The 24,243-nt window shown below is 37.1% G+C and overlaps 1 protein-coding gene across 1 annotated transcript in view; it reads right to left on the bottom strand.

The window, feature by feature from the left end:
• Window positions 1-24,243, bottom strand: part of Marchf1 (membrane associated ring-CH-type finger 1) — a 968,384-nt gene that overhangs the window by 939,779 nt on the left and 4,362 nt on the right. Inside the window, exon 2 of the mRNA XM_033765456.1 lies at window positions 15,532-15,658. The gene's annotated coding sequence lies outside the window, so the exon portion shown is untranslated. The remainder of the gene's footprint in view (window positions 1-15,531; window positions 15,659-24,243) is intronic.

Below are 24,243 nucleotides of genomic sequence, written 5' to 3'. Positions count from 1 at the left end.
ATAGGACACACATTTGTAAATACTGAATAGCTTCTCTGTTATGAAAAACTAAAAGTGTAAATAAGGATTGAAATGCATAATTAATAATGTGAAATAGGAAGAAAAGGTCTAAAGATGTAGGGGAAAGGAGAGAAGGGAAAAGAAAAAATATAAGAAATGGAAACAAAGTCTTTGTAAATAAGGAAGGGTGGAGGGGGTGAATGGAGGGCAGGGGAATGGGGAAAAAATAACGAAGATACATCATGTAAAGGTACAAGATCTCAATGATGAATGTAACTGTATTGTATACCTAAATGTACCAGTAAACAATGGAAAGAAAATTTTAATTGTGATGTCAAGATGATTTCAGGGAATGACTTGATTTAAATCATGTCAATCCTAGAAAATAGTAAGAAAGGAGATGGCAAAACTCCACCTCCATCTTCTTAAGGTCCCAGCTGGATTCAAGAATTGAACTGACAGAAGACATTAACAAGAGGAAAGCACAACATAAATTTTACACAACGCGGGATCTCTCATAAAGAAAGAAGGACCCAAAGAAGCATTTACTCAAACACTGAATTGGACAAAGAATAGCAAACTGTGAAAATATCATAAATCATATGAAAGAAGCTTCAAAGATAAAATTACTCTAACAAGGTCTGTGGAGTATTTCTGTGTCCTCTCTTCGCTCTTGAAGATAAAGATGTTGTCTTTCCCTCTGGTGTAGGAAAATATCTTTCACACAGGAATGTTAGCCTTCTTCTTTTAAGAAACAATATGAATGTCAAACTGATCTTGCAACTCCTATTTTTTAAATGTCCTTAAGTACTTACTATGCCAGAGTAGTATGTTTTTAACTCTATCATATGTATTCACCTATGTATCTAGTAGTAAGATTAAATATTCCAAAATTTTCAATTACCATGACAAAAAAATTTTTATAATTGTAACAGTTCCTTTGGGAATGGAAACCTATAGCAGAGGTGCTGAGTGGTCAGAAAATGAAGCTATGGCTTCATCCACTTTTAGGGTTCTTGCTCATGCTCCTGATTTTCATTATCAAGCTCTCTTATAATCATTCCTATTAGGTCAACCAACTTTCCCTGCAACAAATGTTTAACCTTTGAGGACACCAAACATTCCTCACTGCTCCTACAAGAAGGGTTGTTACTAATGTTTAAAGATCTCAATGCTAATACAGCCTATTTTGATCCACTAAGCAAGCCAGCTAGTTTTATGCAGTTTCTCCTGTGACCAAGAAGGTGCAATAAAATAATTAGTTAAGTGGAAGGAAATTTAACCCCTTGAAGAAAGAGGGAAGCCAGAATGAAGGGAAAAGAACAGCTGCCCATTAAGAAAAACACAACAGTCTTCAATTTCAACTTTCAACAAGTTACTGTTTATTAAAATGCATAGAAGATACTGGTCATGGTGGCTATTTCAAAGATCACTGAAATGGATATCTGTTACACCTGTCCATGCTAGGTTTAAATGCCTTAAACCTGGATCCCAGAAAGTCTAATATGTTCTGCTACCACCAACCCAGACAAATGTGCCACGATACCTCCAGAACCAGAACTTAATGGAGGCAGTGACACTCTTGACTCACACATGAAAAGATGTAATTTCTCTTGACAAGTCTATTTGCTGATTTTGAAATAATTTTGCAACAGGATTCTTTTTTGTTATTAGTCAAATCTATGCCTATCCTTAACCATGACAGGATCCATCTACTCTTTTGTGGTTATAAGAGTTCAGAATGAGCTGTTAAGAGCTAGAAGACCAAACATAGAAGAGATTTTGAAATGGGAATAAAATGTCTAAAGGTGTAGGGAAGGTAGGATGGGTAGGGGAAGGGTAATAAGGGAAAAGAAAAAAATGTGAAAAAAATGAAAAGATGGAAATAAAGTGGTTGTAAATGGGGAGGGGAGGAAGGGTGAAGGGAGGGCAGGGACAAAGGGAAAAAATGAGAACCAAGATCTGTCATGTAGAGGTACAAATTCCCAACAATGAATGTAACTGTACTATATCCCTAAAATGTACCAATAAACTCAATTAAAAAGCAAAAAAAAAAAAAAAAGAATAAGCAACTGGGGGCCAGGGATTTAGCTCAGTGGTTCTGCCGCCTGCCTCACAATTGCAAGGACCCAGTTCGATCCCCGATACCAAAAAAAACAAACAAAAAAAAAGAGTAAAGCAACTGGTAGTTTAGGTATTATTCATTTAAAGACAAGGGTATGGCTGAGATGGAGTCAAGTCTTTCATCTTAAAAGCAAGGAGTCTTTGGCCATTGTTTCACATGATGCTATAATACTAGGGGGATTTATAAGAAAAATGAAAGCAGTACAGGCTGTGTAGCAAAGCCATCATTTGTTAAAGCATATTCTGCTAATTGTTCATTATATAAACTTTTCAATGAATATCATTCTGAAGGTAGCAGAAAAGTGTCGCGAGGCGGCGACGCAGAGCACCGTCCAGCAGTGCCTCAAACCTGAAAGAGCAGCGGGGTGGAGATGGGGCAGAGAGAAAGGAAGGAGGCCAAGACAAGAGTTTGATCAAAGCGACGTTTATTGCCGGCAAGCATCAGCCTTTTAAAGCAAAAAAACCACAAACTATTATGGGATGGGGTTACCATAGTAAATGAAAGTTCACACAGGAAAGAGCAAACAGGCTCAACAAAAACAACCACCATGGGTAGTAGTAACCCAGACAACCACACATCTGAAGGTCAGAGACAAGAAACTGCAACTTTCAGGAATTCCGCAAAGGAAATGCACCACCTTCTAAACTGGAGAAACTTAACAAATACGGAGTTACTAAAGTTAACAATACTTACAACTAATACTCAAGATTCCCACAGAAAAGCATCTTTAGGTTATAGCCATCTCATTTCCGAAATGTTCAAATTTGTATTAAAATACTAAATCTCAGTGTTTCTAAACAAATGTGATTTGTTCATTATTTAACAGATGAATAATCACCAGATTAAGAGTCCCTAACAATTTTATACACATAATATATTATAGCTCATTTTAACAATAGGTCAAGAATACTGAACATTGCCTCTTTTAACATATATTTCTTTTAAAAGCTATTATAATCCAATTACATAAAAATTAAATTGACTTTTCTGGAGTTGGTAAAACACATGTATTATTGAATCTAGAGCCAGAAATGTACCCACATGGGTATCTCAAAACAAAATAATCAGGAACAAAAACCTAAACACTCAAAAAAAGGGAAAAAAAAAAAAGGATTTTGCACCATAATACTCTCATCAAAGGTTTTCGTCAATAGAAATTTTTTCAGTAGTGCAGATAATCTGTAATACCCAATATGCAAGATGTGCACCATGTTAAACCAGATTAAAATCTATACAAAAGGCTGAGGATTTAGCTCAGTGGTTCTGCCGCCTGCCTCACAAGCACAAGGACACGAGTTCAATCCCTAGTACCAAAAAAAACTATACAAATTAATTTAATTAACGTTGATGCCAAATACCAAATAGAGCAAACTAAAATAAATATAAATAAATAATAAATCTATTCTACTAAATTTAAATAAGTTCTCTGTTAATCAGACACTGTGACAAAATACATGTAAACAACCTAAAGGAGGAAACATTTATTTTGAGTTTGAGTTTCCAACTCATACTTGGCTGGCTTCCAGACACAAGTCTTCAAAGCTGTAAAGTGGCTGAGGGGTAGTTGTTGTTGTTGTTGTTGTTGTTTTGTCAGTAATGAATTGGTAGACTTAGCTCTGGGTCCTTAAGTTTGGTGACTACATTCAGAGCCAACATTAAAGGGCTGAACTATCCAGGGTCTATTCATCAATAGTTCTTTCCAACATGGTGGATGATGTTTTTTTAACAGCTCCTTACTTTACCTACCAAAATGAGATCAAAAGTATGCCATCCCACTCTACTTCTTCTTAGACAGTTCAGATGTTTTATAAACCAAAACAATACATGCTGTTTTGAGATTAAATCCATCTAATGTAGAGAAACTGAAATTTCAGCGTGTATTGAGGAAAGCTGATAAAGGTTTAGATTTTCTTTTCTTTTCTTTCTTTTTTTTTTACTTTTTTCCCATCTCAGGAGGACAGCTGGGAGACGGTTTTAGCGCAGCTGATATGTCAGCATGTTACTTACTCATCACACCTGCCAACCTTGAGAGGGTCTCTTTGTCATTACTTATAACTGCCAATTTAGAAGATGGTCCAGGAGGGAATGAAAGAACCAACTGGAACAAATAGAGGTTTTACCACAGATGCTGTCTACTCAGGTCAGCACAAGTAGTGAATCTTAAATAGGAAGGAGCAACCTAGATACTTCTCCTTTCAAGTTACCAGACACCACGGGTCTGCGTGATGGACAGTGGCCTCTGGAGTTAACCTTTGTGGGTTGCCGTAGACCAGCTGTTGGGGTTGAAACCTCAAAGAAAAAGCTTGATTTGATCACATTAAGACTTCTTATATTAACTGGTTCAGGACATATCTAAGGTTTTTCCTTGTCACTTTACCTTGGATTCAAATTGCAGGGAAGATGCTACCAAATAAGTAGAAGCATTAATGAAAACACTTGGTGCAGCAATACAGGAAATACAAGGACAACCTTGACAATCAGACGAACTGAAATGAGAGCAGTGGAAATTCAGGAAGACTTTTGTCTGCCTATAATATTTCTGCTGTGCCATTTATCTCCCTCTGGTCATGTCCGTGTGTGTAGGCATTTCAGGCTAGAGGTTGTTCTGGGCATAGTACAAGGCTCATCTGTTCACCCTGGTCTTGCTTTGATTTGACCTTTCAGTTAAATTGGCATTGTTGTAGTTGTTTGGAAACTATGCCTTGGGGAGGGAGTTTGCAGTGTTGAGCAGAGAGGGTAGTGAAGCAAATGAACACAATTTATAACTATTTTGGTAGCCTGTTGACAGTGGAAGGTCATGCTGCAGTGTTTTGAATGTCTTTCCAGGAATTATATCAGCCCCCTAATATGGCAGCAGGTTTGGATGTGGCTTTAAAACACAATAGAGTGACCAAGGGAGCTTTTAAAGATACCCACGTGAGGACTTCATCCCTAGGCATTCTAATTTAATTGGACTACAATAGGAACCAATAATTAGCTTTAAGAAAGAAAGCTCTACAGATGTTTTAAATGTGCAGCTAAAGCTTAAAACTTCTTCTGCTTTATTTCGTGAAGAGCGGGGTGGGGGGGAAGCCATTTATAGGGACATGGTGAGTTCTGTTCTACGAGGGAACGGATGCTGCTATCTGGAAAGGTCCCAACAAATCCTAACAGCACTAGCTGTACAATTTGGTGAGATTCATTAGCCTCAGAGATGCTCTTCTTTACCAATTACATCATCTGTCAGAAATGCTTGTCTAAAACTGTACAAATGGGGATCTTAAACACACCCTCCCCCAATAGTGTGTGCACAAACACACACACACACGCACGCACATGCACAAGCAAGCGCACGCGCACACCTGACACAGATGAGTTACGTATACCAGGCACACTAGTGTCTGGTGAAAATTTAATCCTGAGTGAATTCTGCTGAAGGAATTCCATAGCGATCACTGTAACACTAATGCCCTTTCAAAAGTATAAATCTTCTCTAATTTAGTCTTAAATTTATTTTTAAATTAGGCATTAAAAATATCCTTCTGCATCTAAAATTTGATATTCAACCATAGTAAGGAAGGCTCCTGTTTTTAAATTGACACAATTTCTTTGATAAAGTAAAAGCTGTCAAAATTAGATGTAGAATCCCTAAGGCAGGAAGAAAGATACTTTCCATTTTGGTGGTAAATAAAGTTCCTGACAGACAGTGTCTGAGTGAAGTGGGAGAGTGGTCCAGCTGGCAATGTCCTGATAGTCCTTCTTGGGCATGATGAAAGAAGGATCACGGAAGGGGGACATAATTAGCTTTCATCAAAGTGTCAGGACAGAATCCTCCCCTCCGTGGGACTAGCCTCGTGGAAAGATTATTATACCCAGTACCATTCTATAAATTGGCTACATTATGCAGCCTATGACAAAAAATGTTTGACATCCAATGAAGCCTAAATCGAGAAAGCACAGCACATGAATTATGATTTAAGTGGGAAAGCAACCTCGTGGGAAAAAAGCAGTTCGGGCCATGAAAAGTAAATTCAGCCTTTGCAATTCCTCTGTGTTCCAAATTTCAGTGGGCTGACAAGTAGAAAGTGATGAAAGATTAACTTTGGTGCAAAGTATACATGTGAGAATTAGAACTGATATTGGATATTGGCCATAATTCTCAAAAAAGTATTTGCCTTTTAACTCAGTGAAGTTACACACAAAATGTGGCATTAAAAGTTATGGTTTCTGACCCCAAATTTTCCATGAAGCGATAGTGAGCAACCCAATACAGTACCTCTGGATCTTCTTTTATTGCCAGGAAACAATAGCCTTCTAAGGGATGGGGATTTAGCTCAGTGGTCCTGCTGCCTGCTTTGCAAGCACAAGGTTCTGAGTTCAATCCCTGGTACAAGAAAAAAAAAAATAGACTCCTATTTGTTTGCTGGTTTATTCAAAAAATATTCATTATTTCCTATATGCTTCAGCACCTTGACAGGCACGGAGAAATGGAGATGAATAATACATGGACTTTGCAAACTGTTTGTAGCCTAGAAAATTAAGAAAATATTGACTAATCGGCATGGTAACTGCAATGGTTGAAACATATAAAAGGGCATAAGAAGGAAACTAACTTGCACAGGTGTGTAGGGACACAGTTTCCTTCAGGAAACGAGGTGGGATTCTTAGTGCAGACTTAAAATAGCCAGAAATTCTTGAGCAAGATCATGAGCATATAACACCACATTACTTTGATATTAAATTTGAAAATAAATAGTTCAATAATCACTATGATTTAAACATCTCCTGTTGGAAATATTGCTGGAAGCAATATGTTGGAAGCTTAGGTCCCAAATTCATATGCTAATGGATTTGGAGGAAGGACCTTTGGGAGGTAATTTGTGAGAGTGGAGTCCTCGTGTTGATATTAAGCGGCTTTACAAGATGGAGAACGTTGGCCCAAGTGAGCACGCTTGCTCTGTCTTGCAATACGATGCCCCACCCATGTAATGACGCAGGTGCCACTACCAAGCTCTACAATGATGGACTAAATAAACTTCTTTATAAGTTATCCAGTCTCAGATATGTGTTATAGGAACAGAATACTGGACTGCAAAGAATAAATGGATTAATATGGGTCAACTGCTATCTCTTCTATATATAATTTACAAGGGTTTATCCATAAGTCCTCTAGACCTTCTGAGTTCTATAGATAACCAGCAGAAACACAGAATAGTATCTATTTAATAACTTATTGCCGTTTCATAGTTCTGTATTCCAGGCCCCATCCTGGAAAATAGTATGATGCTAGTCTGACAATTCAATTCAACACTGAAGGATAAATGAAAGATGCTGTGGAAACACAAAGATGGGGCACTTTCTTTTGAATGGCAACACCACCATTCATTGATTGAGCTCTTATTCAAGTCATTCCTACTGACCTGATGCAAAGAAATTATAATAGCTTACAAGGGAAGATCCATTGACTTTTTGAATGTGTGTGCTATACTAGGCAGGATTCTTTTCATATAGGTCTTTGACCAGTTTCTTCATTTTGAGAGAAGAAGTAGCTTTTCAGACTACTGAGCTCAGAAAGGAACTAAGCTGAAAGAGCTCAGCAACTCACGTTCCCTGTAAGAGGACATCTCACCAAACAGGAACGGGGAGAGGAAACGGAGGTGGAGGCTCTCGGGGCCACCTGTAGCAGAAGAGGCTTTCTGTACCTAAAACCTGAGAGGAAGTTTCCACCAATAATAACACTTACTTTTTAACATCCATCTGCCTGAATCTTGCAGTTACTGATTTCTAAAATTCCAGCAGGCATTTTTTCATTTTTATTGGTACACGTCTATAGTATATAGTGATTACATTCTTCATGGGGAGTCCAACAGGCATTTTTTGTGGTTCTTATCTTCTCTAGCTAAAACAAAATTCACTTGTTCCTTATACAGATCCTTCAAAAATTCTGTGAATACAAAGCATTTTATTATTTCTCTCTGGGAGAAAAATTATATTGATTTTATTTCATATACATCTGTAGTTGAACAGAACAGTATTTTACCTAACTTAAAACATGATTAGGCTAAGTAAATTGTATATATTATAAAAAACATGAAATTATACACACTAAAGAATTTTTAAAAGAAAAATATATATAGCCTATAAAAAAAGAAAAAAAAGTGCTAATTTTTGGCAGCCACCTTTCCAACCCTTTTGTTTTGCATACCTATCTGTGGTTTCTGTTTATATACAAAAATAATCTTATCGTAAGTCTATTTATAAAAAGTTCTAATGAAACGCAATTCCATGTCATCAGATATGTTTTAACTTCACCTTACAGAACTTAATGTTACTTCCTGAATTGTTAAAACACAATTTAATCAGTTTCTTGCCTTTAGGCATGTAGGCTATTTCCAATTTTATACCGTTACTAACACTGATTTGGGAATCACTCTTGTAGCTTAGTCCTTGTGAATTTTTAAGGCTTTTCCTTATAATGCATTCTTAAAATAGATACTTTTAAGGTTTTAAGATATTTTGCCAATTTAACATTCTCTAGCAACTTAAGTAAATGTACAAGTTCATTCTCATTTTCTAAAATGTCTGACAATGTAAGGGGTGTGCTGGCACTTCCATTAGCCTTCCCAGACACATATTCTACCCATTTCTAGCTTGGCCTATGACTCACAAGGCTGAACCGTGAGGATCATACAGACCAGTTCTCTGGCTTCTCCTTCCATCTGGCCCATCTAAGGCAACAACCGGATATTGGGCTGCCACAGGAAACAGTGTTTGTCCCTCCAGCTCCCTCCACAGGCTATTTGGCAGTAGGTGCATTTCTTTTCTGCCACGCTGCCCTTTCCTGAAGTTTCAGCACTCTCAGAATCCTAATAAACACTGCCTTCCCTTACCCATCAGGTGTAGGATAGTAACATTTTTCCATGATTATTATAAGCAGAGCGCTTCACTGGTCCTTATTAAGCTTCTCCCAGCTTTAAAACAATCCCCTAATTAAACTCTCTCCAATTACTCTTGTAGAGAGTATCACCTTTTCACTGTAGGACACTGACCAAAATATTATGGTAAGCACAAGTTTGCAAACATGGAACTGGCTCAAGGTGGTCTGTTTGAAATTCCTATGAATTTAAAATGCAGTCAGGTCAGAGATGGAGCTCGGGGATTCTGAGTTCCATTCCTGGTACCAAAACAAACAAACACAAACAAACAAACTCATAAATGGCAAAGTATACATTTCTTGCACATCTTTCATAATGTGATATGCGTGACACCAAAATGCCGGCTTTTTTTTTCCACTAAAAGGTTGATTAAGAACACAAATACATAAAGAAAAATTAATTCTCTCATAAAAAAGTAAAAATTAATAGCCCCAGTATATTTAAACATTGCCATTTACATATTTTGCCCCTTCATAAAATCAAAATAATTAGCTTCTTTTAAACAAATACTAAAAAAAAATATGTTTATAAATTATGAAAATGTGCAGTGACCGGCAGCCAGAGTTTGTCTACAATCATCAGGTACAACAGTCTGTAGTTATTGTATATAAAGTCTCTATATTCAGAGACACTTCAGAGTTTTCAGTCCCCTCCGCACCTCGTACTGGGGATTGAATTCAGGACCTTGAGCTTGCTAGTCAGGCACAACACCAGTCAGCTAAATCCCTGGCCTAACAGTCTCTCTTATTTTGTGGTCTTTCCTTTTTTTTTTTTTTTTTTTTTTTACTAAGACTTGGCTAAGATGAATTAAGCACATGGCCAGTACTAGTGGTCTGCTGCCTTTTCAGACTTAAGTGCCTATGATGGTCTCTACTCACAGCTTCTTCATCTGGGAGACATTTCCTGATGTTAACAATAAAGAAGCCATGTTACTGAGCATAATCCCAAACCTCCTGAAAGTTACAGCATCACAGGGCTGTGGGAGGAGGCTGCCAACTAGAGTACCTGGCATCCGGATGGCATGGCTACTCACCAGCTAAGCCTAATCAACAGAGCCCCTGCAGGAAGCCCTACAAACATTTCTCATCAAGTTTGAGGCATGTTATTCTAAAACAGTATGTGCACATTTTAAAAGTCATTTATTTTCTGCCATATTTCAAAAGAGGTAAAGTAACAACATAGAAATCAAGAAGAGCCATAATAAATTGTTAATTGCTACAATCTGGTTTTACAGGTTAAAAAATTTGTCAAGATAATTAAATACAAACTTTTAGGTTTAGACAGACTCCTGTTGATGAATAAGGAAGCAGCCACTCAGAAAAATTTACTCTGGTCTTTGTTCACTAATGAGAGCACCAGTAATTTTCATAGCCTTATGGGAAAACACACCCCCAAAAAATATTATTTAAATATGTTGTTATAAAATGTTTACATTGGTTATCATCGAATAATTGAGTTCTAAATATGTTACATTTATATTGGTCATCTTCAAAATATAAAATTTTCTGTGAAAAAAAGGTGTTATTAAAAAAAGAGATCCTTTTGGTATCAAGCTGCATTACAGGACACAAAGTTTCATATAACTGTAATAATTACTACTACTCCTTTCCTGGTGTACAAAACGTATTCATGTTTTCTGACTGCACAGGTCTTCCAACATATTGTCCATGACAATAACTTCCTTTCGATCCCAGGTATTCCACCCTCCTCTTCTCCTTCACCTACTCAGAATTACACCTACACTCATAGGCCCATACATTTTCCTTAGATGACATGCTACCAAACGGGAGTAACTTAAGTAAGAGTTTCCTGTTTTTTATGTTTTCATTTTTTATTGTTTATTGGCACATTCTAGGTATACAGTACAGTTACATTCATCATTGGGATCTTGTACCTTTACATGACAGGTCTTGGTTCTCATTTTTTCCCCTTGTCCCTGCCCTCTTTTCACCTCCTCCTCCCCTCCCCATTTACAAACACTTTATTTCCAGTTTTCATTTTCTCATATTTTTTTCTTTTCCCTTTTTCCCTTTCCCCTACCCTTCCCACTTTCCCTACACCTTTAGCACTTTTCTTCCTATTTCATATTGTAGATTATCTCATTAGGATCTTATGTACTATTATAGTTTTTCACACCAGAGAAACTATTTGGTATTTGCACATGTGTGACTTATTTATTTCACTTAGGAGTATATCCTCCATATGTATCCATTTTTATGTGTTTTTAGAGGGAATAAATACATTTAACAATGGCTATTTTATACTAAGATACGTATCTAAGTTTGTTACAAAGATAATGTCATTATGATTATTACGCTAAAATATTATTATCATTATGTGTGGCTCCTGATTCAAAGTTTTTCTGTTAATATTCTATAGGAAATCAACTACTAGAACAAACATGATTGATAAAAATAACAGTCCTCTATTTTAGATTCCAGGGTGCTTGCTATCCAGATAAAATTATAATAGTTAAGCTCACTGCTCCTACTACACTAATGTCACAGATCTTCTCTTCTGGGTGGTCAACCACCAAAGTTCAGAGACCAACACTAAAAGGTAACTGGGCTAAGAAGACCACCAATATTTTGGGCCTGGCCCTCCAAGGTCATCAAAGATAGAGGGTATGAAGGAACCTTTTGAAATCCTGCCATAATAATAAAGCTAGGTATAAAAAGGGGCTCCAGCCACTGATTCCTTCTGGCAGTTCCCAGATCTACCATATGGGAAAGATTACATCTCTAGACTATTCCACATATGAAAAAAGGCAGGGTACATGGGCCTGCTGAACACAAACACAGGCTGAGAATCCTTAAAACAATGACAGGAGGAGACACAAAAACGACTCATAGCAAAAGCCCACAAAACACCACCCCCATATAAAAGCATTGATCTGTTCTCACAGAAAAAGCTACTGAGACACATAAAAGACTCCTGCACCTCTTCAACACCACGCTACCTAGCTTGCCAGACAACCAGAGTGCTGGATATGCCTGTCACTACGATTCTAGCCATATGTCCCCATAGCAATTCCCCTTAACTGGAATATCCCTGCCCCCAAAATTATCACAATATTAGGTATCTTAGCAACCCAATTAAAATCCTCCACACGTGGCGAATGGACCTGTATAAATGCATCCATCATAAATCAGTACAACTGTACCTCTGTGCTAAAGTTACCCATATTCCTAAGTCAGGCACATGTTCCTTAAGTCTCCCTAAGGGTTTGTCTTATATCCACGACTCCCAGACCTTTTGCTGTCTCAACTCAGCCCCATCTTCCTTCTGTTATGTGGGCTTCCTTAGCCCTCCCCTCACAATTGATACAGAACCCCTGTTATTACAGCAAGTCTTGCCCTCACAACAGCTACCTGTCCACTATCTCAATAAGCATGCTCTCCCCGTACTTCCCTTTCTGATGGGAGCCAGTATTCTGGTGGGAACTGGCACTAGAGTGGCAGGAATCTCAACATCCACACATTTCTATTACTCCCTATCCCAAGGGCTAAATGAAGATATGGAAAAGGTAGCTGACTCTCTGGTCACCCTACAGTCCAAAACCAATTCACTGGCAGGCATGATACTCCAGAATAGATGGGCCCTGGACATAATAACAGCAGAAAGAGGAGGGCCATGCCTCCTATGAAGGGAAGAATATTGCTACTTTGTAAACCTATCTGGCATTGTTGGAGACATGGTAAAGGAACTCAGGGAGAGTGCAGGAAAACATATGTGAGACATAGACAAGACCTAGGCCGGCTACACTCTCTGCCAGGATACTTTGACCAGTGGCTTCCACGGCTTCTTCCTTTCCTGGGTCCCCTCACTATTCTCTGTATAACCGTACTGTTCGGACCCTGTCTGTTCTGTTGTTTTCAAATTTTCTCGTAGGAGCATATGCGGGCCTTTACTGACCAGACTGTTGGCGAACTCGTCTTCGCCGGTTATCAGCCGCTTTCACCACTGTCACATGAAACTCTATCTGTCACCCCAGATCCTTTACCGATGCCCTTTGCTAGCAGAAAGCATATACAGAAAAAGACACCTTTACCCCATTCCATAATAACAAGAGCCTGGGATGATAGCATTCCCTGCTAGATAAAATGGCCCTAACCCCACACCCTAAATGGCTCTTCCTGGAAGACGATAAATCACTCCAGGGAAACAAAGACCCAGCTTTCCCACCACAAAGCTCTCCCACTTCTAGTCCTTCCCACTGGGAAATTCAATCTTGCCAATGGATTTAAACCTCACCTCTGGCTGCAGCTAAACATCTACCTCCACTACGACCCCTCTGCCGACCCCTTGCCCATATAAAACCTCGCCCAGCAAGCCGCTGCCCCGCCGCTCTCACCATTGTCTGAGAGAGCCTGGCACCTCATCCTCTACACCCCAGCCCCTAATAAAAGCCTAGTTTCTGGTGTTCTTATCTCTGGCTCGATTCCCATCTTCTTAATCAGGACTAGAAATAATAGATGGCATTGGAAATATGTATATATTTACTGCCAGATTATATTTCAGAGAATTTGCTGTTCTAAATCATGGTGTCTAATCTATTGCCAAGAATAAAGGGTTTTTTCTGTTTTATCTTATAATTAGTTGATTATTCTAATGAGCCCTAAAAGAACTTGAATGGCAAAACAAGATATCAGCAATCGGAAGGTGAGGAAGCAAATCATTTGGAAAAAATAATACTTGTTTGTTGTTGAGTGTCTACAGATATGATAGTAGACCACAGGAGATATTTATAAATTCATACATAAAGCTAAATTATAGTTTTAGGCTCCCAGAATAATAACTTGAATGGTAGATTTGAACTTATTGCAATTCTAACTTACGTTTCTATTTGAAACTTCATTGTGGTTCCCACATGTTTTGAAACTCCAGGTATGTAAGCCTGAGAGAGCTAGATATAATTGAAGACAACACTGAATGCTTAGCAAATACTTGTCCTGTGTATCCCTAGTGAAGCGTAATAACCTCTCAGATTAATGTTTATTTCAATTCAGTTTGAAATGTCACTATTCTTAATTCAAATCTCCTTATAAGTAGAAACCATTGTAAATCACAGGTGTGATTTTAGTCTCTAGAGTACTTGAAATGCCAGCAGTGAGAATTAAAGCAACAGCCACCATTAACAGTTCAATGCGAAAGGTAACTGGATAAAATCCCCATTCTCTAGTTCCTGCCACAGTAAAGCTGTATAAAATTATGTGGAAATACGCTTTACTTATAATCTTCAACAAAGTGTGAAACTAGTTTTATACAATGCCAAGAAGCTTGTAGTTTTACAAGTAATTAAATGCTGTAAAAGGGGAATTCCTTTGATAACACGGAGAATGAAAAGTAGGAGAAATCCAGGAAAATACCTCAACTTTTCCCAAGAGCTTTAACCTATTTCCTTTCAACATGAGAAACAGATCACACTGCATAAACATCAGTGATTCAAATTCTATTTTTAAGTATTTGCAAGTCTGAGGTTATCATTAGTGATAATCACTGTTTCCTAGGTGGAAATGAAACAAGTGCAAACTTGGAAAAATTAAATCAGTCTGTTACCAAGAGTTCAATCAGCTAAATAAACTTTAACTGAGATCTTACTACATGCAAGACAAAGATTAAAACATAATCCCCAATCTTGTTACTTAACAATGTAAAGGAAAATAAAATTTACGAATAATTATAAAAGTATAAGAAAGAAAGAAAAATTAATACAGATGATTCTTATAAGAGAAATGTTATGTACTATAGATCTGCAAAGTAAATAAAGCATGTCTTCTTAAAAAAAACAGGGCCAGGGATTTGGCTCAATAGTTCCTCCACCTGCCTCACAAGTGCAAGGGCCCAAGTTCAATCCCTGATACCAAAAAAACAAAAACAACAAAAAATCAAAAACCTTCATGGGAAACTCAGATAGCATTCTGAGAAGGAAAAAAGAGTCCACAACTACAGATGAGGAAAACCAGAATTTCTGGAGACAGTAAAACCATGGACAAAATTAAGGAAAAAAAAAAAAGTTGGACATTAAGAAAACATTGTATTTCATGGCAAAATGGTTTCATATATGGTACCAATAACTAAGAAATTCTGATGTGTTAAGGTTTTTGGATTTTACTTTGAAGACAATAAAGAGATAAAAGTTGTAATGCAGGAAAAAATCATAGGTAAAGTTATGATTTCGTATCTGAGCAATGAATACCAGGAAACACTGGTGTAGAAAGTTACAAAAGTTGGAAAGATTGGTTACAATCTTAGTAGATCAGGTGAGAAATAACCATTGAATCGAGTACTTCAGCCACAATGGTGATAAAAGTTGTTAAAGAATTTTGTTGCTCCACATGATATCACTAAATTTTCCCAATAAGAAACAATCTTGTGTTGGAGCTCAGCAGTATGTATCAATGTACTGTAATATACTAAGAGTCGAACGCAAATGCCAACACAGTTCACTACAGTAATATTCAAGACAGTGAATTCAAGAAGGAGACTCACCTCAAGTACCTGGCCTCACTGTGAGTAGGCGTTCTTGACATCTCTTCTTGTTTCTATGTGCTCTGCATAGAAACATTAAACTGAGTGGATCAGAATGGGCCCAAGTTCTAGTGTTCCACAGCAACAGCTGAAATGAAAAACACTGTTCTTAATTCTTAATCTTATGCATATTCTTTCCATGCTTTTTTTCCTTTTGTTTTATTTTACTTTGCTATTCCGGGAAAGGATGACGTGATAACTAATGCTTGCCCTGTTAGTATCTTCCTTATCTCCAGAAGTTGGCTCCTTCTACTGACATCAATGCCCTTCTTCAGCAAATCGCCTGAATCTAAATAAGATAAATAGGTGTTCTCTGGGGCTTACAGCACAGAGGCCTCTGGGCATTGCTGAGCACCCTCAATTAGGAAGTGTCTTTCCTAGGTGGTGACAGTGACAAGGATCTAAATCCTAAGAAATGCAACCCAGGTACTTGAATTTCAGGTGACTAATTTGGTTGACTCCATTTGCAAGGTTTGACTGGCCACTGCAGGTGAAAGGATATGATTGAGCACAGATCAAAAAATCGCCCCAGAGCTGAATGACCTTGTTAAGCAACTTTGGTACATCTTTTATGCAGTGAGTTATGCTCAGCAAAGCACGGATATTTTCCATTAACCTCTGAGGCAACAACAAATTTTCCATTGCTTTTCCCTGCTTATTCGCCTCTCTCGAATCCTCTAACAAAACGTCTCTCTCCTCTTTCATTTGCCACCTTGTCGTGTGGACTCTGTGAATTAATTCCCTAATTAAGACTGCTGTCTATACCACAGCTCAAGTTCTTGAGTTTAAGTATGTTCCTGGTATTCTGATTTCTGTGAAAGAATTCCAAATATAATTTTAAAACACATGAAGAAATAGAAACTTATGAAAAGACTAATTGAATACCTGTCTTAAACTGGATCAAATCAGTCCAAGCATATTTATCACAAAGCCAAAGTGTCAGTGTACACAATGACAAGTCATTGTCCCTAGAAAAACAGACTGCAGCTTATAGAAGAGGTATTGGGGGTCAGATAGACCTAGTTTTACACATCATCTCTAACTTTCTGTGTGATTTTGATAAAATAGTCCATTTTTCTGAGCCTCATTTTCTACATGTACAAAGTGGGGAAAATAGAACGACCTCATTGGATTTGTGAGTATTGGATTCTACCGATGAAATGCGTTTGTACAAATAGTGAGTTCAGCTGTTTATCATTTTGTTGTAGGAGGTGATTTTGTTTTGATTTAGAAAAATCACTGTTTGGAAAGGAACAAATCAAAGCAATAACTATAAGGTAATGTCCAGATGATCACATCAATGACAGCCACCCTTCCACAGTGATCTTTAATCATTTCTGGGACTAATGTTTTTTCACAAACCTTCACTTCAAATGAAATATAAAAAGCAACATTTATCTTAACATTGTAAGATGCATTGCATGTGTGTGGACCTAACAACAGAAATCCTTAGATAAAACTTAATCTTACAGCAGCAAGAAAAGAATGCTTTAAAGGACAGTTTAGTCACCTTCCATTTATTAGCATCTCCCTCAGCGTAATTGGTCTAAGCCAGCCTTAGTCAGACTCTGGCTCAGCCACTTCCTTTTTACAGAACAGCAGTAAACATGCTGTTTTGCAGAACCTGAAGAACAGTCATGCTTGGAATTGTTGCTATGCTACTGAAAGGACAACAAGCTCGTGATATTCCCACAGCAACCTATGCAACATGCGTAGAAATTGGCTGGGATTTCATTGGAACTCCTATCAGCTACATGGTCATTTGGAAAACATGATTTCTTTTATAACGTAGACCTTGGAATAAACATGAACAACAAATGACAAACATAATTGGATTTTTCAGGAAATGTTTTAAAATGTTAAAAATCTTACTTACTAGATCAAATATCTTAAATTACTCTCTTTGGCATTGGTCCATGCCATATTCACATCAGCAAAGACTCACCTTAAACAAAGGCATAAATAATAAGGTAGACAGTGGTCATCAGACACACAAAAGAGAATATTGACTCAAAGGATCTCCAATTTCTAAACACCTAATGTATGTTGTCCCTACTAATTCTCCTTTTCCAGAAGTACATACACTTGTAACAGCCACATAGATGACTGAATATACTCCAAATCACACTTCCACACTCGAGCCAAGCACTCATGTCTGCCTGAGAAAGGCTTCGTTGGAGGCCTATCCCATAACATGACAAAAAAATCCCACAAATCTAGTCTAAACATAAAGGAAAAAGAAAACAGATTTGACCCTGTTGGATATTTAAGGAATTCTGAATGCAAAATTTCAGTCAGCAGTGCTTGTCGTGAAGGAGTTCTTTTTTAAATTAAATTCAACTCTTTATCCTCCATCCCCAGATTTGATAGATTGTCCTGAAGGCATCAAGCCTGCTGGGTTTTTTCCCCCCAATGCATTCCAGATTGAGCCTGTGTGATTTCTATTGCTTTCTGCTTTTATTTTACTGTGAATTTTTCATTGACTTTAATTAAGTTTCTTTTATGTTATGAGTTTCTCAGTGTCTGATATAAAGCTTTTCACACTTTAAAAAATATTAAGTTGGAAAGACAGCAGTTCAGCCATAAAAGAGGTATGAAAGCTATATTATGAAAAGGTCAGCCCTTTAAATAGTCAAATTAAATAGGATACAATTTGGGTTTCACTCTCTCTTTGTGAGCCATCCCATGGGCATGCTAATCCTCGAGAAGAGCGCCAGGGTACTTTTCAGCAGTTGAAGTTCACTTGGAAATCTAGTAGTACTGGGGCTCTCCCAGCCAACTCAATCTCATATATAACCTCCCACAAAACTTTTCCTTTTAGGAATTAAAGAACAGAAAGTCCATGACAGTTGTTGAAATCAAGAATGGAATACTTCAAGAAAGTCCTTCTAAAATTAATCATCTTGATTTTTCATAATGCAATTTGATTTTTATGGTTTTGTTTTTATTGTCATTGTTATTATTTTTTAATGTAACATATCAGGTCAAAAAGAGCCCCCTAGGGTAATGATACAGTATAAGTCATCAGTGAAATTTACTCTACAGTGAACAAGCTATATATTTTCACTCTGTAACATTTTTTATTTAATAGAATGTTCTAGGACATGACAATAAACTCCCAACTCCAAGATCCTGTCACACTATCTTCCATAATGTTATCCACACTAGCAGGTCTCCCAAGGGTGGTGTACAGCAAAAATACTACAAGGGCAAAGAAATATCTTATCACTAGTCAGGATTCAACTCTCTGAATCTCATGAAGGCCACGAGGACCTTTTCTTCCTTTTTGCCCTTAACTCAAGACTCGCCTGCAATGCAAAGGCCACTTTTATACTGCTCCTTGACTCTTTTCTCTTGAACCCTAGTCCTACTTCAACATAGCCTCACAAGCTGAAGTCCTGATGACATTTTAATAAACCAATTCCATAGGGAAAGCCTATTAAAAGGTAAGATTTATCAAACAGAAATAACCCAAAACACGCCTTTCTTGAATAAATATATAGATTTCAATCTCTTTACAACTCTTATCAAAATCTTTAATGTTTTACTAGCTGACCCACCGGGTAATTCCCTCATCTTTCTAAAACAGTCCTATGAGGGAATTTGCATGTGACATTAGTTAAGGGTTAATAAACAGCGCTCGGTATAGAATCACCTGAGAAATGGGGTGAGAGCCAGGGATGCACACAGCACATACATGTGAAGGAAGAATAGACACCCTCTGTGCCTATAATCTGTAGTCTTTCACAGACTACTTGCAGCGCCAATGCTGACAACCACTCCGTGCCATTTCTATAATTGATTTACATGAAGAATACCTGTCTGTTTCTAACCACAGAAGTGGAATACTCAACCGAAGTAAACAGATAAATAACAAAAACATTAACCATAATCACAGAGAATGTGGTTCGTTTATAGAAAAGCAAAGCAAGGTAATATGAGAAGAGGTCTGAGAACATACATCATAAAGAAGAGGTTCAAGGGTCTACATTGGTGATTTTCCCAGAGGATCACTAGAGTTTCTAGCTTTTCTGGAAATTTGATGCAAAGCAAATCTATTTTCCTGACCATTACCTTTCACCAATTTTAGCTGCAGACAGAGAAAGTTCCCAGTTCCTTTTTCTGTAACACAGGAGTTCAGGAAGAATACTTAAATTCTAGGAAATACTGACTTTGATGCCCTCATGTACTGGCTGCCAAACAGCAAATTTAACACAAAACTTTCGCCATGTCATACAAATACTTTGTTCTAGTGCCAAGGGACTTTTCCAATTCTGAAAGGCACAAAAACTTCTATTCTAACCACTAGTAATATGAATTATTATTTGTCATTTTCAAAAGAATTGCTATGAACAACCCAGGCCCTTCCAATTAACACAGGAGGCTTTTGAACCAAAACATTCAAAAGGTTGCTTTTAAATAGTAACGTATTACATAGCTAGTACTTAGTGAGGAATAACCAAAAACCAAAACTAAAACATGATCCTCCTTAAGAAGCTAGTAACAATTTTCAGTGAGATCTAGGTAATAAATAACGTGTGTGTGTGTGTGTGTGTGTGTGTGTGTGCTGTCATACATTTTTAGACTCTCATGCTTTCTGATGGCCTAAAGGTCATTGATTTGACATTAGTTAAAAGGCATTCAGGGAAGCAAAGTAGAGCATCACATAACAAAGACACATATCCAGGTAAAGTTTATTCCTTCAGTGCCCCTCCTTTTTAGCTCTAAAGCCATGCAGCTTTCCTTGCCTGTAACCTAAAATAATGCATTTTGTATAAAATTGTTATTTATAATTAATCATAAGAAGAGACTTGTACTTATTTAAAATAATGATCAGAAAGTGAAAACAAAAAGACAGACATATGCAAATGAAATTTTTATAAGGACCAAATGAAATGGGGGAACACACAGAGGTAGAATGGTGGCTTACCTTTTGTTTTTTCACAGTCATGGTAATACACTAAGATATGTAATAGTGAATGGACAATGACCTTACCCATTAAGTAAAACCCATTGCCATAAACTTGTTTCTCAATTTAGCACAGCACATAAATCATAATAAAAAGTCATTCATATGTAAAATATTTAAGCCAAAGTCTATTTTTCCAAAAATAAAAAATGCAGGCACTTGTTCCTAGGTACTTTTATTTCTTAGTTTCTTTGGAATTTGTCAAACTAATTACACAAATTACAGGACATCTAGAAAGGTGTTCACATCGGACCATTTCATGGAATAAAAATTATTTGTATTTTATTCTTTAAAATTCATTTTTAAGAACATTTATGATCTTGTAGCTAAAGAAAGTAGTTCTTTGATTGGAAAAAGAAATGATTTAAGTGGGTGAATGTAACACGTAATTTATAGGAAAGACAAGAGTGGAAATAGAGGGTCGGTGAGGAAATACGGCAGTCATCAGGCCTCTTGGCCTAAAATCATAGTGACAATGATTGAAGGTGTTGAACATGAAACAGTTGGAGGTAAAGAAGAAACATACAAGATATGCAGAATAAGAAAAGCAATGAATCAAAGATAATTTAAGTAACTCAGAGTATGAACATTCATGAACTGAGAAGATTAAAAGAACAATAAGAAAAAATAAAAATGTTATATATAATATAATATATATATATTAGACATCTAAATGAGTATTAAGTAGGTAAGTGGATTCTGGAAAAAGGAAGGGCTTAAAGATGTGGGAATTATTGGAACATAGGGTATATTTGAAGCCATGAAATTGCCCAGCAAAGGTATGTAAATGAAAGTGCAACATTTCAAGGTCCTAAGGAGAAAACAAAAGAGACAGAGAACAAGTGAACATCAGATAGGAGAAAAATCAAGAAAAATTGATCTCATGAAACTAAGAAAGCAACAGCCCTTCAAAAAAGCAGGATTGGTAGACCATATCAAATGCTGCTGACAGTCCATTTCTAAGCATGACGATTAAATTTGGAGAATGGGCTTCACTGGTCATCTTATCAAGTGCAGTTGTGGTGGAATAGTGGTGACATAAGCCTAATGGGAAGGAGCAGACTGATGAGAAAATGAATGAGGAAAAGACAGAGAGAGTTAATACAAAAAACTCAAGCCTCACAGAAAAAGAAGAGAGTTTTGAGGACAATAACAAAACAAATAAGGACTAACAAGTGGATTCTATTTTAAGGCGGATGGCACATTAGTGAAACCAAGTAAAAAGGAAGAAACCAGTGATGCAAGAGGGAAAAGGGATGAACACATGAGGATAATCATTGTGAGGGCGAGTCCTTGAGATCCAGGACACGAGGAAGAGGTGTCTTTGATAGAGGCCGGTCATTTCATCTTTTGTAAGAGAGTACAGATTAAGGTGCAGAAAGAATGATGGGTGCAGAGCTTATGATGCGAAAGTAGGAAAGTAGCAATTTTAGTGGATTCTTAAAAGAAAATAATCTACATGATCAGCTGTGCCAAGGGATGTGATATGAGATGGAAGTAAGGAGAGAAAGGAAGAGTGTGACTAAAGGTGTCATTCTGGAGAGGAGCAACCTGCAGAAGTATGGTAGGTTAACCAGGGTTGACTGCCCAGTGGAGATCTGTGGCTATGGTTATATTATAAGAACAAATGGTTAATATAAGCCTATATCTTAGCTACTTTTCTCTAATTGCTGAGAAAAAAAAAATACCCAACACTCAAAGCTAAAGGGGAATAGGTTTATATAGCTCACAGTTTGTAGAGGTTTCCATCCATAATCAATTGGCTTTGCAGAGAAATAGTTCATAGCACGCAGAAGGCAGCGAAGCAAGCAAGAGACCTTAGCAGCTTCTTTCTGCCCCATTTATATTTTATCTAGGCTCCAGGATAAGGATGGTGCCAAATCAATTAGTGGACTGATTTAGTAAGCACACACCCTTAATCCTAGCGCCATACACTCTAAATTCAGCCACCTGTGAAAAAGCCCCACCTATGATTCTATGAGGCTTTGGGGGTACCTCTAAACACAAACCATAATACCCTAATTTTTACTTTTTTACCTTTTTAAGAGAGAAGACATCAAAGATATAATATCCAAGTAAAATCAAGGTAGAAATACAAAAATAGCTTTAATGATCAATGTAATCCTATGTCCCAAATAATTTGTGTCCTATGACATGTAGTGTTCAATGAATCCACAGAAGAGTGTAATATTTACAAGCACAGATTTTGGAGTCACACAACTCTACCCCTATGTAGCCATAGGATCGCATTCTCTACAAACCTCCTTTACATGTGTATGGAGTGGAAATTGTGTCTTCCTCAAGGAGTTGTTGGGAAGATTAAATGTGTGCTAATGTGGGTGAAGTAGGGACTATGTAGACTGACACATAGTAATTAACCAATAAATAGTAGTGATTCTTAATACTGATGAAATGAGTGACTGAGGTTACAAAAAAATGTTTACATTGTCAATGTTGCTTTGTCTACTGGTTTCTGACCTCTAAACTGACCAGAAACAGGAAATTAGAGGGCAAAGTAGAGCTACGTGGATAATTAACAAATGCATTATTAAGTATTGACTGCTCTTTACTTACTCTTTCTTGTGATTTAGTTTCTTTAATCTTCAGTCCTATGATTGTAAATATCCAATTCAAAACATAATGGAAATGTCTATAATCTTTTCTCAGGCCAAATTATATCTTTGTGAAACAAACTCTTTATTGTCATTATTCCAATGAAGATTTTGCTTCCAGTGAAGCAAGTATCCACCCTTGATTTATGGCCAAAAAAAAAAAAATAAGGTTCAAAAATAAAAAGAAGTTATCAAAATGGAGTTAACATTCAACTATGCTAATGAAGGGAGAAATAACCAAAATGAACTTTTATATTTCATACATTAATAAACATGTAAGGCCATAACAGGAAAGCCAGCTCCTAAAGCATCAGAGCAATAGAGAAAGTCCAAAAGGTTATGTCATGCAAAAGAAAGTAAGGCAGCCCAGAAGTCCAGAGCATGTACAATACAGATATAAAAGGGCAGGCAGTTGCTTTACAGGAAGTAGGAAATTATTGTATTTTCAACTACTGAAGCTAATACATTTTTCACCATATAATTGATCATTTATTTTATGTATCAGTTAAAAAAATACAGACTTAAAAGTTAAGAAAAAATTTCATATGAATTTATTCAATCATTCCATCATTAATTATGGTAATACAGAGAGCTGGGAGTGATGGCACATGCCTGTAATCCCAACACTCTGGTAGGCTGAGGCAGGAGAATCACAAATTCAACCCAGACTGGGTAATTAGTAATTTAACAAAACTTTTTCTCAAAAATAAAAATAAAACTTAAAAAAGGTCTGGGGATATAATTCATTGACTACTAGCAGTCAGCATTATAGGACTAGGGACTAAAGATACTGAAAACACTGGGTTTGCTGTTCACAAATATTTCCTATATAAAACAACCACGATGGTCTAGAGATGCAAGTGATATTTTTGTGGTACTGGCAACTGAACTCAGCCTCACATATATTACATAAGTATTCTCCCACTGAGCTGCATGCCCAGATATTTTTATTTTATTTCAAGCCCGGGTCTCACTAAGCTGACCAGGCTGGGCTCGACCTTGTAACCCTCCGCCTCATCGTCCCAAGACCTGAGGTTACAGGCATACACCACCATGCCCCGGCTCAAATAATTTTTTTTTTTTTTTTTTTTT

Source organism: Fukomys damarensis, unplaced genomic scaffold (genome assembly GCF_012274545.1).
Source record: "Fukomys damarensis isolate Sample0158 unplaced genomic scaffold, DMR_v1.0_HiC HiC_scaffold_18, whole genome shotgun sequence".
NCBI lineage: Eukaryota > Metazoa > Chordata > Mammalia > Rodentia > Bathyergidae > Fukomys > Fukomys damarensis.
Note: the sequence above shows the minus strand (reverse complement) of the source record. Positions and strands in the feature narration are given on the sequence as shown.